The 15928-nt window shown below is 46.7% G+C and overlaps 1 protein-coding gene across 2 annotated transcripts in view; it reads right to left on the bottom strand.

Moving 5' to 3' along the window:
- Kcnd3 (potassium voltage-gated channel subfamily D member 3) overlaps nt 1-15928 on the bottom strand; it is a 206677-nt gene that overhangs the window by 16279 nt on the left and 174470 nt on the right. The gene's annotated exons all lie outside the window — the stretch shown is intronic.

The raw sequence follows: 15928 nt of genomic DNA, 5'->3' as shown, positions 1-15928 counted from the left end.
TATGTATATGTATATATATTCTGTATATGGATTACTGTTCCTCCCAGAAGCTAGCTATAGGTTGCCAAATAAAAAGCCCAATGCTGAGTTTAGGATCCCTCCCATTGAGTTGTCAGTCAAAGGTGTCCTGGAGAACCCCAAAACAACACAGCCTATTCCTACTGCTCTTGGTTGACCACCAGAACTTTGTAAGACTATTGCTAAAGACACCACACACACTGATCATGGCAAGGAGAAATCAATCAAGTTGGTACTGAGCAGGAAGCTTCCTTCCTGCTGGCCAGTTTTCATAGCATTACGAAGTGCTATGCAGGCTTCTAGGGTGGGGGGAGTCAACAACAGCCTTACCCAGCTGTGAACCCTAAACTGCAATAATGGCAAGATCCGCCATGGATGACAAAGCAGAATGGATGTTATGGGGCAACCAAGAGCTTTTGTTTAGGTTTAGGCCCTGATCCACAGGCGTCCGAGCTCCTAAATGAGGAGCTATGAACATTTGATGGCTTTCAGTAGGGAGAAACAGTCAGCTTTCTTTGACAATATGGCTCCTGGAAAGTCAAACACAATCCAGGGGTAGCCTGGCATCCAGAAGTATATGGACAGCAGAAACTGGAGTTATGAAAGGTCAGAGACATTTCTTTGTGAGTAGATGGTGGTTGATGCAGAAATGTTCAACTATTCAAGTTCAGAGAATACGTGACTGTGACATGCTCTGCCAGAGACAAAGCACTTATATTTGTGTCTCTAGGCTCAGGGACCATCATGGATGAGGGGACAAAAGATTATAAGACCTGGAAGTTGGGGGAAGACTGAATCTAAAGAGTGTCTTCTGGCCATGACAGAATGGCAGCACTCATGAACTCACAGAAGCTGTGTTTGCCTCAACAAGATCAAGCCAGTAAACACTTTAATGAGTGAGAAGGGCTTTAAGAGTCCCCACAGCTAACTGAGGAGATATGGACATTTGACAGCTTTGGGGAAGGGAGGGAGGGATAGCCAGTTTTCTTTGAAGATATGGCTCATGGTAGGTTGATCATACTCTAGTGAATGGCTGGACACCAAGAAATATATAGACAGCACAAATTGGAGTTGATGCAACTACCAAAGAAGAAAGAGAAGGAAGAGGAGGAGGAGGAGGAGGAGGAGGAGGAGGAGGAGGAGGAGGAGGAGGAGAAGGAGTTGTTTTTGTTGTAGTTGTAGTAATAGAAAATTGGGGCAGCTAGGACAGATGTGTGCTGGTTTAGTTTTGTGTCAACTTGACACAAGCTAAAGTCATTTTGGAAGAGGGACTCTCAGTTGAGAAAATGCATATGGTTAAGTCTGTTCAGTGTTTTCTTTGTTAGTGATTGATGTGGGAGGGCTCAATCTACTTTAGGTAGTGCCAACACTGGGCAGGTAGTCCTGAACTGTATAAGAAAGCAGGCTGAGTAAGCCAATAGGGACAAGCCAGCCAGCACTGTTCCTCCATGGCTCTGCCTCAGTTCCTGCCTCCAGGTTCCTGTCTTGAGTTTCTGTCCCAACTTCCTTCTGTGATGGAGTGTGATCTAAGAGTTGTGAGAAAAAAATAAACTTTTTCCTCCCCAAGTTTCCTTTGATCATGGTATTCTATCACATCAATAAAAACTCTAACAGGGTGGATCTAGGAAGAGATAAGGGAAATACTTGTGAGTAAATATGATCAAAATACATTTTTATGAAATTCTCAAAGTTTATTAAACTAAAAAATGTATTAAAAGTTATAACAACCCTGTGGCGTGGGGCTGTCTCTATGAAGAGAACAGAGGCAAAGGCTGTGGTTAGGGAAGGCCTCACTGAGATGTGAAGTGTAATTTCCAGACACAAAACAACTGGGCCTGGATAAACCAGGAAGAAGGATCAGAAAGTACAGAGGCCTCAGGTAATACAAATCATTCTTTCCAGAAATTATCTAGGGGCCAGCAGGGCAGCAGACAGACGAGGGGATACTATATAGAAAGCTGAGGAGGTAGGCAGGACACAGCATTCAGCATCCAGTATGTGGTTGGGGGGCTTGGATCTGAGTCCAAGCACATGAGGAGCCACAGGTGAGTTTGAGACAGAAGAGCAGCCAAGCTGTCATGTATAGTGAAGAAAACAGAAATAAACTCAGCTTCTGTTTATGTGAAAACTTATAACACACAAAGCTCTTAGGGGTTTACCTCCCATGAGCCCAGGAGTGCTCTGAACTTCAAATTCTTTACCCTGTTTACATATGAAGTCACTGAGGCCTGGGTTCTTACATAGTTTGGCTGTTACATAGCTGAGATGGAGCCTGTTCATCTTGATTTCATCTCCTAGCTACCAACAATACTGTCTCAGAGATGCGTATCGTCTCTGACACTCAACCGCTTTAGCCACTTTGTAATAATGCTGAACTCCTCTCAGTCTGAAACTCTCTTAAGTGCTTCACATGATGGCTGTTGCCCCTGGGACCAGTGAGGCCTGGCCCTCGCTCAGCCCCAGGCAGGCTGGCCTGAGCCTCCTTCCTGTAATCAATAAGATGCTCTCCACAGCAGTTATGTTTAGACTCCTCTTTACTGAGATAATTTAAAGACCTTATGAAGGAAAGAACTATGATGATTCCCTTGGCCAAAGCTGTGAGCCGTCTGTGTCTGTAGCAGAAACAGCCTTAGCCTATCCAAGGATTGTTTGCTGCTTAAATGAACAAAGTAAAGGCAATGACACTGAGGGGATCCACATGTCCTGGGTTTCCATGGAGGATGCAGGAGACAGGTTAGCCATGTTGGAAGCCTGAGGTACCTGAAAACTTGAGGACTGTGAACAGGGTGGGGTGGACAAATGTTGGGTGAATGAATGAATGAATGAATCAATGACTTCATAAGCCCCTCAAAACCTTACAAAGTAGCTCTAAGAACTGTTTTTTTCCCCTTTCCTTCTCAGTGAACAGAGCCCTGGGTACTGGCTTAAGCTGTCTCAGACACACACTACCATTAAGGACCTTCTCTGATCCTTTGTGACCACATTTGCCTCTTCAGCCTAGACACCCAGGAAATGGGGGGGGGGAGCTTAGATATTTTTACTAAGAGGATCTGGGCTGAGACCCTCCTAGGCCACCATTAAATCACTGTGTGATCTTGGAGGGTTTTTACTTTGGACCTCAGGTTCCTTTATAAAGAGAGAATAACAAGAGCAACCAGTGTTAGGATCTCACTTGATACATGTAGCCCATGAACATTAAACACACTTGCTTTTCTGCAGGCATTCTGGAAACCATGATTTCTGTGGGAGCTCTAAAGGTAGTTAATTCTTTCAAATCCACACAACCCCAGTGATGGTGATGAGCAGTTTCTGTGCAATAGATCATATTGGTTGAGATTTTCAGATGACATGACAGACCCAAAGGTGTCTGTATCTCCACAACCATGGAGGATGCTTAAGATGGCAAGCCAGAGGCCAGAGTCAGAAAGGCTGCTTTGGAGAGTGGCTACGGCCAGTGAGAACCCTGAGCAAAACATGGTGGTTGTTTTAGACATTTGAAGAAATAATGGGGAGGGGAGCTACAGCCACTGCTGGACAGATGGTCTGAGGGAGCAGATGATGGAGGAAATAGAACGACTCACTCTGCCGAGAGGAATGCATTTCATACGGAGAAGACTGGGACCTATGCCCATCAGAAGGGTTTGGAGCTTGGAGTCTGTGAGGGAGAGTGGTCATGTGCCTAGCTGGACTCAGTGGATTCTCTCAGAGATGTACACAGCCCTACCTGGAGATAGGAGGGAACACAGGCGGGGCTGCAGAATCACTTCATGAGATCTCTGATCACAGCACGGCAGAGAAACACCAAGAGCCTAGAGGCTTAAGACGGCTTTGTTTGGTATTTTGAAATTGAGAAACCACAAACCAACAGGCTTGGCATCCATCACTTCTGCCATCAGATTGCTGGCAGAATTCAAAGGCAGATTATTAAGCAGACAGCTTGTGAACTCTTGGAAAATAAGCCATGTTTGGTTTGTTATGCACACATCTTGCCAACTTAACCTTATTTCTTGTTTTGAAAGTGAGGTTAATGGGCTGGCAGATCAGGAGATGGCTAGTGGCCCATCCTGTCGTGACTTTGCGGGATGTCTTTCTGCCCCAGTTCTTTCTATCCTTGACAAGCTAGAGGAAGTGGTATGGATGTGGTGTGGATGCAGAACAGATCAGGAGAGGCTGAGGGACCATCTCTAGTCCAGCACTTCTTCAAGATAACCCACAGTGCTCATATGCCAACAAAGGAAGTACAGAGCCCTCTTAGGAGGGTCTCCTTTAGTCAAGGCATAAACATTAATGAAATAAGGAAGAGATTGAAAGTTAGCTCTCCAGTAGTGTGTTCCAGAATTTTCCAGCAACTTGTATAAAGCCAGAGGGAGGCAGCATGGCCTAATAACTGGGAGAAGAGCTGGAATCAGCCCTGGGTTTACACTCAGGGCCTGTATGACTCACTAACTAGTCAAATGACCCTGGACAATTTATTTAACATGAGCCTATACCACCTATAGAATGGGCTTCATATCCTCAGAACTGTGAAAATAATTTAGTAAAATATTAGTTCCATGCTTGGGTAATTGTAAATTATCTATAGCATGGTGGACTTTCTTTTCTTTTGATAGTCTACTGTGTGCCTCTCACTCATCAATATAATGTGAACACTGTGTAGGAAAGCTGCCAGTCACACGCTGGCCACTCCACTCTCATTCGGACTGGTCATACCAAGTTCAAAATAAGGCTGGGTCTTCTCTAAGCTAGGTCAATAAGTTTGCACCCTAGATTTATTTCTGACCACTTTGTTGAGATGCAGACAACACACTAAAGTTCTACGATGTAAGTTGTGTATCTCATCAGTTTTTATCATAGTTGTCTAGCTGTGCTTTCTACCACTGCACAGTAATTGTTTACTTCTACCAGAAATCAAATACAGGGCTACACATTCTAAGGAGAGTGCACTACCACTGAGATACACTGGAAGCTTCTAAATGAAGTTATTTCTCCTTCTCCTCCTCCTCCTCCTCCTCCTCCTCCTCCTCCTCCTCCTCCTCCTCCTCCTCTTCCTCCTCCTTCTCCTCCTCCTCCTTCTCCTCCTCCTGTTCCTCCTCCTTTCCCCTCCTCCTCCTTCTTTTTCTTCTTCTTCCTCTTCTTCTCCTCCTCTTTCTCCTCTTCCTCCTCCTCCTCTCTGTCCCTCCCTCCCTCCCTCTCTCCTTTCTTCTTTTTTATTTCTGCTGTGTGTGTGTGTGTGTGTGTGTGTGTGTGTACCTGCTGGAGAATGAATCCACAGTTTGTTCACACTACACAAATGTCCCACCATTGAGCTATATTCCACCCATGGGACATCTTTATAACCCATCAAAACCACACATTAGAAGTCTGAGACCACCCACAGCCCACTGATGCTGTCTCTGTAGACTTCCTTACTCCAGATGTTTTTCTCATAAACCACAGAACTCGTGGCCTTTGTGTCTGACTTCTTTTTACTCAGTATGCTTAAGAGTCAACTCTTTCTTATGGTTTTACAATATTCCCTTGTGAGGCTAGGCCACCTTCTGCTAACCGAGTCACCAGCTGACAAGCAACTAGGTTGTTTCCATGATTTACCAATTTTGCAGGGTTCTTCATAATAAGTGAACAGTCGTGTATTAGCTTTTAAGTGGCTGTGTTCGCATAAGCTAGGGTCACATGGTAATGTTTAACAGTTCGAGGTATTGCCAGGCTGTTTTGAACAGATTAACACTTATAATCTCATCAGTAATGACAGTGAGGTCTGATGTGCCCTTATCTAAGACAACACTTGTTATTTTCTGTCTTTGTGATGATGGTTTCTGTCGTGGGTACAAAGTGGGAGCTCAGTGCCTTCTGATTTGCATTTTTCTGATGGCTAGTGGTGCTGGCATCTTCCTACCCTTTCTGGATTGTACCTTGTAGTATACATCACATTAGCAAGTCATCATGTGCTACTTAAGCTTGTTGAAAGCATTCTCTGGGAGTCAGGAGCCCCTCCTTTATCTTCTACAAAATTCTGTCCTGGAGCAGTTTGCTCCCTCCTAACTTTGTAATAAGGAGAAAAAAAAAGCAAAATAGCTAAGGGCATTAAAACATTGTATCTTTGGGAACAGCTAGAAGATAAATTATTTCCCACCAAGGTTGTTATTGTTTATACCATACCATAAAACGCATACAGTGGAAATGGGAAGCCAGAAACCCAACCATGGAGGAGATGGAACGGTCTTTCTGCTCAGGAATCTATCAATCAGGAACTGCAGCTGACTGCTTCAGTTTCCTCTCACCTGTCTCTGCTGGATGAGTGTAAGCACCCAATGTGATGATGTCATTTCTCTGTTGATTTTTGTTCTTTTACTTGGAAGCCTTACCTCACTGTGTGGATGCCTCGCTTTGCCTGGGAGTCTCTCAATCAAGAACTCCAGCTGGCTGCCTCAACAAGGTCTCCCCAGTCAATTTCTGCTGGATGTTTGTAAGCCCTGGGTTTGATGCTTCTACCTATTGTTTGCTTTCTCAGTCAGGCTACTCCAGTCATCTCTGCTGGAGGCTCCGAGTGCTCGATTTGAAGGACCAAAGCACAGAAAGGGATCAGAGGTGGAGTGTGACGGCGTTTGAGCTGTGGTTCTAGCTGTGGTTGAACGACAGCTGTGTCCTTAACATCCCCACATCTCAGTGGTTTGGTCCATCCCCTCCACTCACATTGATCCAGCTCAAGAGTGGTTATTATTTTTGCTCTCTCTTCTTTCATTTGGAGCCGATAAAGGTGACGATCAGGGGGCTACCACTGCTGATTGTTCTTAGATATTTTTTTCTAAATTTCTCCATGACAGTTACTATGAAGTTGAGTCTTTAGGAGTCCAAGGGATTTTCATAGGTGGTAATCATGGGTGAAATCAGCCAGATTAATTTTAACAAAGACAAATGATACCACCAGCATTTGATTCAAATAATCAATGACTTGTATAGCTGACGGAAATCTATATTTAAAAAGAAGAAGAAATCACTGGGGAATTGAACTTCAGCACTGTCCATCAGTGTAACAGTTTCTGAACTCCTCAGGCCATCTTGACATGAGAACAGGAGATGCTGACAGGAGGCCAGATGCCAAGGAGATGACTTAGAGAGCGTTTCTCCCCAATTCCTGATGCACAGGGCTGTACTTCCAGGCTGTGTTACACGTTACAGGCCAGGCACCCTTACATACCTGTGGGAGATTGCCTAACTGAATCCCACACGGAGAAGGAGGCTATGATGCAGAATTATATTGAAATCTGTCACCTAAACAATGGGGACCGTTTGTCTGAAGGAGTAGGACTGCGGGTGGGGGTGGGGTATGGAGAGAAGGAGTTAAATGACAGCTGTGCAGGTGAGGACTTCATCCACACCTATGGGGCTTATGGTACCCCATGTTCTCATGCAGGGATGAGAAACCAAAGTCTACAGAGGACAAGACCTTGCTCAAGGACAGTCTTGTAGAAAGAGGCAGAATATTGTCGCTAGACCTGGGCTATTTCCTACAGACCTCCTCTGCCCTTTACTTCCTCCTCTCCCAGGCTGGAGAAGAAAGAAAGGAGTGAGTGGGGTCTGGGAGATTATAGTCCAGGAAGAGAGCTCTATGGACTCGGCTGGAATCGACTTCCCCTTCTCCACTCTAATTCACACCCCTAGTGGTAGCAGTATGGCATAGTGATCGAAAGCCTGGGTCCTGAGTGCCAGCCTGCCTGCTGAGTGCCCAGTGCCTGGGTTTGCCAGTCACTGGTGACTCTGGGCATATGACTTGCCTTCTTTTTCTTGGTTTCCTGGCATTTGAATAGTGGCAGAAGTGAGTGTCTGTTTGTGAAAGTGCTTGCTCTTCACAGGTATTTATCAAGTAAGCTCTGCGCTCAGGCCACTTTTAGTTTTAGACTGGACTATTGCAAAACCCTATAGACATGACTTCTCATGTTACACAAAGATGTATGTGCTTCAAATGCAAATCTAAGGGTGTCATTCCCTTGCACAATGTGTATTAAGAGATGTATGTGGAACATGCAGGCAGAAGGGCCACACACAGTGCAACAAAGACCATGTGCACCTGGCAATGCCGAGACAACATGCCTGTCACTTAACAGCTAAAGGGTATGGTAATAACCAGGATGGCCAGGGGCAAGTGTCCACTTGGGCAGCTGTGTCAGGTAGGGGGCACAATTGGTAATAATTCCCTGAATCCCAGTGGAAACATGTGGCCTGCTTTCTCTGTGGAATTTCAAAAGAGAGGGCCAAGGGTGGAGGGCGGAATAGAAAACTCAGAGTTTAGAAAATCATTTAAACACAGATCATCATCTCCATTCCAAGCTCTCACAACACCATCCCGGATATGCAGGTGCGCAGTATAGGAGCAAGAAAGCCTTGCTTGGGGCTACTGAGATGGCTCAGTGGGTAAAGGTGCTTGCTGCCAGACTTCATACACCAGGTTCAATTCATGTGGCAGAAGAGAAAAATGACTCATCACGTTGTCCTTGGACTTCCACATGTGTGCTCTGGCTCCCCAATAAACAAAGAAGTATAAATAAAATGTAAAACAAAGGGATGTTTCAGGCACAGGATGCAGGACTTCACCTAGACCCGCTATCATGGGTCACCTGCCTACTGCACAGGTGGGAATCCAGGATTTGGTACTCCCTGCTTCCCGCCCCTTCTCTCAGCATGTCCTCAGTAATCCACAGTGATGTCTGGGCTGAAGCAAGAGCATGGAAGCTTACCTCCCTAATACGGAAGGCTAATTAATTTGTATTAGGGCTTAGGGATAATTAAACTTTTTATCTGAACTTAAGCTGCACAAACCACCCGCCTTGTACAGTTAATTGCGCCTTCATTTCCTCCTCCAGGTGCCAGGAGATAAGTGCAGCTGAGCCTGAGGCTGCTTCTGCCTGCCTCTCAGGCAGGGCCTGAAGACCACTGGGAGGAGTCTGCTGGTACTGCATGCCAAGGCATTGTCCGTTTACTGCCCATTGTAGGAGCCCAGTCAAGGAGGCTCATCCCTGATGCACGTCTACAAGAAGCAAGTCTTGTGTATGCTGTCACAACTGGCCCTGAGCTCACCTTCTCCTCTGAGAAGCAATGACGAAGGCTTCCTCTTTGAGTGGGAGCAGGAGAAGAGCTCTGAGGGCTGGCTGGGCCACCATGGTGAGCCCTGGAACTCTGAACTTTTGGCTCCCTCCAAGTGCAGGGTTCAAGGACAATGCAGTGGTAGATGAGCCCAGAGGACAGGAAACACATAATAACCACTGAGCTGTTTTCTCTGGATAAACAAGGGTGCAGCCTCTCTCCATGCCCTAACCCTCTTCCATGAAGTGGTGTGGCTGGAATGTGTACATTTCAGTTCTTCTGCCCTGTCTGGGACATCACACATCACTTCATTTGCCCTCCCCCCAACAACCCTAAGAAGGAGATGCACTATCACCCTCATATTATAGATGAAGGAGCCAAAGAGTATTCCCAAAGTCACCTGGCTGTCTAGATGCAGAACTGGGATCTGGGATTTGGGAGGGTCTCTTTGACTCCAAAGTCCCCGTGGACAACTGCTAGTTGCTGCAAAGCTGTGGTCTGGAGGGGCCAGCATGGCAGGTGGCAGCAGGGCCAGACAGTAAGGGGGATTTTTTCTTTTTAGAAGAGATCCCTGAGGGGCCTGGAAAATGAAGCAAAACTCCCTCAACTAAAATACACATCCTGCTGCTCATGTCTTCAACGTGAGATGCTTCTTGGTGCCCATCTGCTAAGTAAGTCCTGGCTCCAACTGAGAGCAGAAAGATTGCTAACCCTAAGACTCACCTGGAGTAGACCCACAGAGGAGAGCGGAGTCTCAGAACAGGGTCAACAGCAATAACAGAAGCGATAGCTCAGCAGTAGTTTGTGTGTGTGTGGGTGTGTTGTTTATATTTGTTTTGTTTTCTTGGGACAAGGTATCTATTATATAGCCAAGCTGGCTTTGAACTCTTTGTGCAGCTGAGACTTGCCTTACATTCCTGACTCTTTCGCCTCCATCTCCCCAGTGCTGGGATTATAGGCACGTGCCTCTTTACCCAGTAGTGATCTGTTTTCATTGGGCATCAGTGTGGGTCATATAGTCCTCACCAGCCTTTCTTCTGGGGTAAGTTAACTGAAGATCAGGTTAAAGACACAGTCAGGCTCACCATTCTGGGACTACAAACCAGGCAGGCTGGCTTTAGAAAACTCTTGTCTTCACTGTGCCTTCCCATAGGAAAGGAGAGATAAGCCCATGGAGAAAGGGCAGCCCAGAGAGAGGAAAAGGAGATGGCAAGGGTGGAAGCCCAGTGGGAGGCTCTTCTGTGCTGAGGATAATATTCTAGGTCCATCCATCCACACAGACCCCAGGGAAGGGGCTATGTGAATTTCTAGGCCATTTGCTATATTTGTGTTGCTAGGCAAGGTTACTACCAGTCACAGATGCAGGCTCTTGCCAAGAGATGGGCAACACTATTAATCTCCTCACCTTGCTGTCTCAAAAGCCATGCTGGGTGACAAAGCTGATACTCCAGACCAGGGTCTCAAACCTTAGTGTGCATGAGGACAACCTGGAAGCCATAGTAAATCAGGCTGCTAGGCTCTAGTCAGTGACTTCTGATCCTGCAGATCCATGGTGGCACTGGAAAATCTGCACACAAGGTTCCTAGGTGACATTGATATTGGTGATCTGGGAACCACACATCGATAAACCATGTTTTCCCCATGTGCCACATATCTATAGAGTCAGAATGTCAAGGCAGGGTGTACAACCACTACCTTCAGGTCATGTAAGTCACACCACAAATGAGGAAACTAAGAAAAGTTCTGAGTTAGAGGGAGAGCCTGCCTGAACTCTACCTGTCCAGAATGATGTGCTGCTGATAACATTTAATGCACACACTCATGAAAATACACATATAAACACATAGACAGACACATGAACATACACAGTCACATTCACAAACATAGATGAATGCACACAACAAACACAGACAGATACACAGTCAGATGCACAAATACAGCCCCCTTCTCTCCCATTCTCCTGCCACCCATGCTTCTACTACATTGGAAAATCTGTGCTCCCAGTGCTGCAGGCCTCTCCACAACCTCTAACCTTTCCCCAAGTCCTTCTCTTCACTGAGAATGATCTGCTCAGGCAGGTCACATGCATATTTCCAGATGTTGTTCAAATGTCACCTCCTCGGGCTCACCTTGACTTGGCGATTGGCATAGCTGTCACTCCTGTCTTTCACATCCATCAGGGCACTCACTCCTTTATGCCCTAAGAGACCTTGCAAAATGTTAGTTTTCCTCATTGGTTAAGAGCAGTCTGAGGGCGGGGCTACTCATCTCTGGATCCCAGGTGCCCAACACGGCTGCCTGGAGCACAGTCAGGACTCAACAGTTCACATGAGAGATAAAGCAAGCTCTTCCTACTGTGTGGTTCTGTGAACTGGACTGGCCTTGGGGCTAACAAACCAAACTGCAAGGTCCAGGAAGGCAGAGGTATGTACAACTGTACCCAGCACAAGCCAGACACTCAAGAGACTTATTGAATGAGTGAAGAAACTATAATTGAAGTTTTTCAGTGGGACTTCTCTTTTGGCCAACTAGATCACCAGAGGGCTCTACTGCTATAGGATGTCTGGCAATATAGGACACATACACATAAATAAAAATATGTAGAGGACCCCCAAATCAGCACTTCCAGAAAGATGCTCTGGGCAGCAGTGCAAGATGGGCGCTCTCGCTTACTGCTCCCTGCTTACTGAGCACCCCACTCAAAGGGTAGAGGTGGGGCTGGGGACTAGAACTTCAGTCCAGTTCCTTCTTGTGGGCTGCTTTGGAACTGGGTCTTCAGATTTCCTTGTGAAAACGGGTTATATATATTCCTGAAATTCCTTATGTTCAAGAGTAAGGACTGGCCTAACATTCTGGCTGGGCAGTTCAAATCACCTGGCTGAGGGACCACCCTAAGGAAAGTGTGCTTCCCTTGAGGCATGATAAAGAGCTAGGTGGAATAATATGTGTTTCTTTACCAGAAGATGCCACGGGGCTCTGTTGTGTTAGCTCACCTGATACAGAAAGGTGCAACTTCCTTTTTCCTTTCTCTCTCTCTTCTTTCAGGTACCCACCAGAACCTAAATACTTTTTCTCAATACTCTGGCCTTTACTCTTTTTCTAAAGCTCCTCCTCTGGACATACCACATGGCTGCTTGCTACCATATGGCTGACCTCCGTGGCGGCTTAACTCAAACAGTACAGCCTTTCCCTGTTTGCATGGTCCAGACAGCTGTTGAGATTTACAGCTTACCTACTCTGAGCTTTTCTTTTAAATTCTAATGGAATTGTTTTCAATCTTCACCTAACCAGCCAGGCAATCAGAACCTACTAGGTTGATGTGAAAAAGAATCAGTTCTAGAAGTAAAAAGTTAAAATTACCCACATTCATTAGGGGTGAGTGTAATGCTGTACACCAACCAGCTATCCTTACTATAGGCGATCTTCTACAGGAGACCTTCTCTTTCCAAACTAGTTCTTGAGGACCTTCATGTTGTCCCTTGTTCCTGGACCTGAGTTCATTCCTAATGTGACTAGTCAGATGTCAGTAAAGAGCAGGGTATGTATGTGTGTGTGTGTACACATGCATGTGTATGTATGCATGTGCCTGTATGTGTGTACACGAGCACATGTATGTATGCATGTGCCTGTGTGCCTGCACGTGTGTGTCATTCATGCCTATGCACAAAAGTATGTGTGTGTGTGTTTGTGTGTGTGTGTGCTACAAAGTCTTTTTGGGTCCCCTAAAAGCCCATTGACACGGACCAGCAGAGGTGGCGAATAGACAGCAAACCAAGAAGAAAACTAGATGGGGATAGAATAGCAAATGCCGTCCATCCGTCTGAGGATAGAAAAAGGGAAAGACACAATCAAGTTCACTACTGGTCTCTTCTCAGTGAGAGCACATTCAGGTGGAAGCTGGGATTTGCTTATTTACGATGGCACTTCCTAAATGTCTGGGCAGTTGTTCCCTGGCCCTAGATGTGTTTGCTTTGAGTGTGATTGTCAGAAACATTTGTTCTTTGAGGAAGAAGTAATAGAAGGAAGGGTTGAGGTCCCGGAGGCTAAGATGCCCTTTATCTCCTGCCTGGGCTCATAAGGAGAGATGGCACTTAGGGTGGTAGGGCAAGTGGAATCAAGCCACATTGGCATGTGCACTACCCCAATCTTGATTGGCATGCTCTCAGTTTATCCTCCCCAATCTCAGATCCTAGGAAACCGTTCACCATTATCTTCCCACACTCCTGGGTGTATGGGTTGACCCAGAAGAGCTGTGAGGAACAGTACATGTCTAGCCAAACCATGGAGTTCCCTTAGAGACCTTGTCCCACAGGCGGGCACCATCTGCTGCTCTTTCTCCATATGTGCAGCACAGACGCCCTTCTCCCTGGGTCAGATGCTCGGCCTTCTGGCACCTGGGGCTAGCAAGCCTCTCAGAAATGGATGTGCTACCACAGCTCCACAGTGGAGCAAGCCCCAGGACAAGCCTTTGGTTAACAGCATGGTGGTCTTGTGATACAGTTGGGAAGGCTGGATACAGGGATGAAGGCTCTTGAAAATATGCATCAGAAGCGGCCTGATGGGACCAGGGTCAGACACCAGTGACTCTTAGCGGTGAAGTAGTAAGGTTTAAGCTTATGAAGGTGGCAGAGAGCGAGGCTGTGGATGCTGGGTAGATAGGCAATCAGCCAGAGTGACTTCCTATATGCTACCTGTTGATACGGATCTTCTCTAAGCTCCAGGCTAGCCTCTGTTAGCTCACCTCTGATTCTGTTTTCTGTGAAATAGGTAGAGACAGACAGGAGGAGAAGGTTGGCAAGATGAAGCTTGTTGGCATGAGGGGGCCACGTCAAATTAAGGTACTAAGAGATTAGGTACTGGGGCCTGTATATGGTCACCAGGTGTCCCAGGCAGCACACACTGTGCTCTTTCTTCCCTGGACTTTTGTATCTTGTCTACATTCCTCTCCTCTGCTGTGAGCTACGCCGAGACCATCTTCTGCATTCTGAGGAGGGAGTCTCCTTCCCCTTCTTCTCCCACCCCCATCTTCAGAGGACTAGTTCTCCCTCTCCCTCTATACGACATCTAACTCAGGGTTAGACTTACCACCCTCCCTTGCCTCTGTCCTGTTCAACTGGTAGATTAGAGTCAGATAGGCCTGTGTGGAAGTCAACACACCTCCATCTCTCCCTTTCCCTCTCTCTCCTCCTTACCCTTGCCCCTCTAGCTGACAGACTTCCAGAAGTCACAAGCTTCCTAGGTCTCATTTACCTAATCTGAAAGATGAACAATAGGAACTTTCTACATAGGGCTTTTATGAAAGTCCAGCCCATCTCAGCATTTTCTGAGCTAGACAGCCTCTTTTCTGATAGACAGCCTCTGGTTACCCTGCATGAAGCAAGCCAGTCACTACTGGGCTGCTCTTGCTGTCAGTTCATCTTTGGCTAGCACCTTTGAGTTCCTGTTCTGCCTTTGGGGCCTCCAGAGCTCGTCTGATCCTGTACCAACATGACAGATCTCTAAGTTCCTCAGGCATAGCCTGCCTCCTCATCTCATTTGGCATAAACTGCTGGTGGCTGTTTCCCAGTTGCCTTTCCCTCTTCCCCTCAGCTGCCAGCTCTGTATAATGTGGTTCTGGAGTCAGAGGCCACTTGCAAGCCTCTAGCTGTGTGACTTCAAGGCAGTGAGAGTCCTTAAGCCTCAGGAACAACCCAGACCGCACTGGCACATTTGGGTTCATGTCTTTCCAGTACCAAGTGTGACCTCCACCAGAGCAGGCCTGGCACAGTGTAATGTCATCACCCAGAAGAGGGCTCCACAGGTCTGCATGGCCCTGGTGCTTGCTGGGCACGTGGCCAGCTATTTAAAGACACCTTAGGGTGGAGGGCTAAATTCAGTTCACACTTCTGCAACAGAGTTTTCCTTGAACTTTTCACAGGACTGAATTTCTGGGTCCCCCAAATTGTTAACAATTACTTCTAACATAGTCTCAGGTACTTAAACCTGCTCCAGAGCCTGGGGCCAATTTAGTGTTTCCAGTGAGTGGTGGAAAATTCTGAAGAGTTCTTTCACATCTTACAAGTTTGCAGCCCCAGGGCTCAGAGCTTCTGGGCTGGGTTTGATTTAGCTCAGTAAATTCAGCCAACTCTTGATCATTCCCCAAAGTTTCCTCCACCCTCCTTCTTGAAGATGGAAAGGAGGCCACATGTGAAATCTAGCTTGCCCGACTGAGCATGGGCTGAAAAGACAGGTACAGTAGGTGCCCTGTCTGCCAGGAATAGGAGACTGGGGGCTTCTTTGGTCTCTGCTCTCTGAGCCTTTGCATCTCTGTCTCTTCACTGTCTCACAACCTGCTCTGGTCCTGAGGAGAAACTCAGTTTAGCATCCTTCTATTTCCACATTGCCTCCCTGCCCTCTAGATACATGCTAGTGACAGCAGGAACTTTTGTCTTCCTGGTCTCCTCTGCTTCTCTAGTGCTCCTCCCAATGTTAGCCACGGTCAGGTTTCATTACTAATTTTATTAATAAATAAATGCCTATCTGATTCTTTTTCAGTCCCTGCCTCTCAGCTCCCCATGTCCACAGTGGTCCAGCCAGACCTCCTTGACCTGGTATCCGAACAGCTCCTAAGCCCAGGTAGCCTATGGAGATGCTTTCTCTCCCCACCACGCTCTCTCTACCTGTGTATTGGGGGGAGGAGGGAAGGGAGCCCTTGGGGGTGCTTTCTCCTCCCACCTCTTTCTGTCTGTATGGGGAAGGGAGATAGGGAGAGGGAGGGGGAAGGAGGAAGGGAGAGAGAAAAAGAGAGAGAGAGAGAGAGAGAGAGAGAGAGAGAGAGAGAGAGAGAGAGAGA

Source organism: Grammomys surdaster, unplaced genomic scaffold, assembly GCF_004785775.1.
Source record: "Grammomys surdaster isolate TR1022 unplaced genomic scaffold, NIH_TR_1.0 126071, whole genome shotgun sequence".
In the NCBI taxonomy this organism is placed as follows: Eukaryota; Metazoa; Chordata; class Mammalia; order Rodentia; family Muridae; genus Grammomys; species Grammomys surdaster.
The sequence above is the reverse complement of the archived record's forward strand: the minus strand, read 5'-3'. Positions and strand labels throughout refer to the sequence as shown.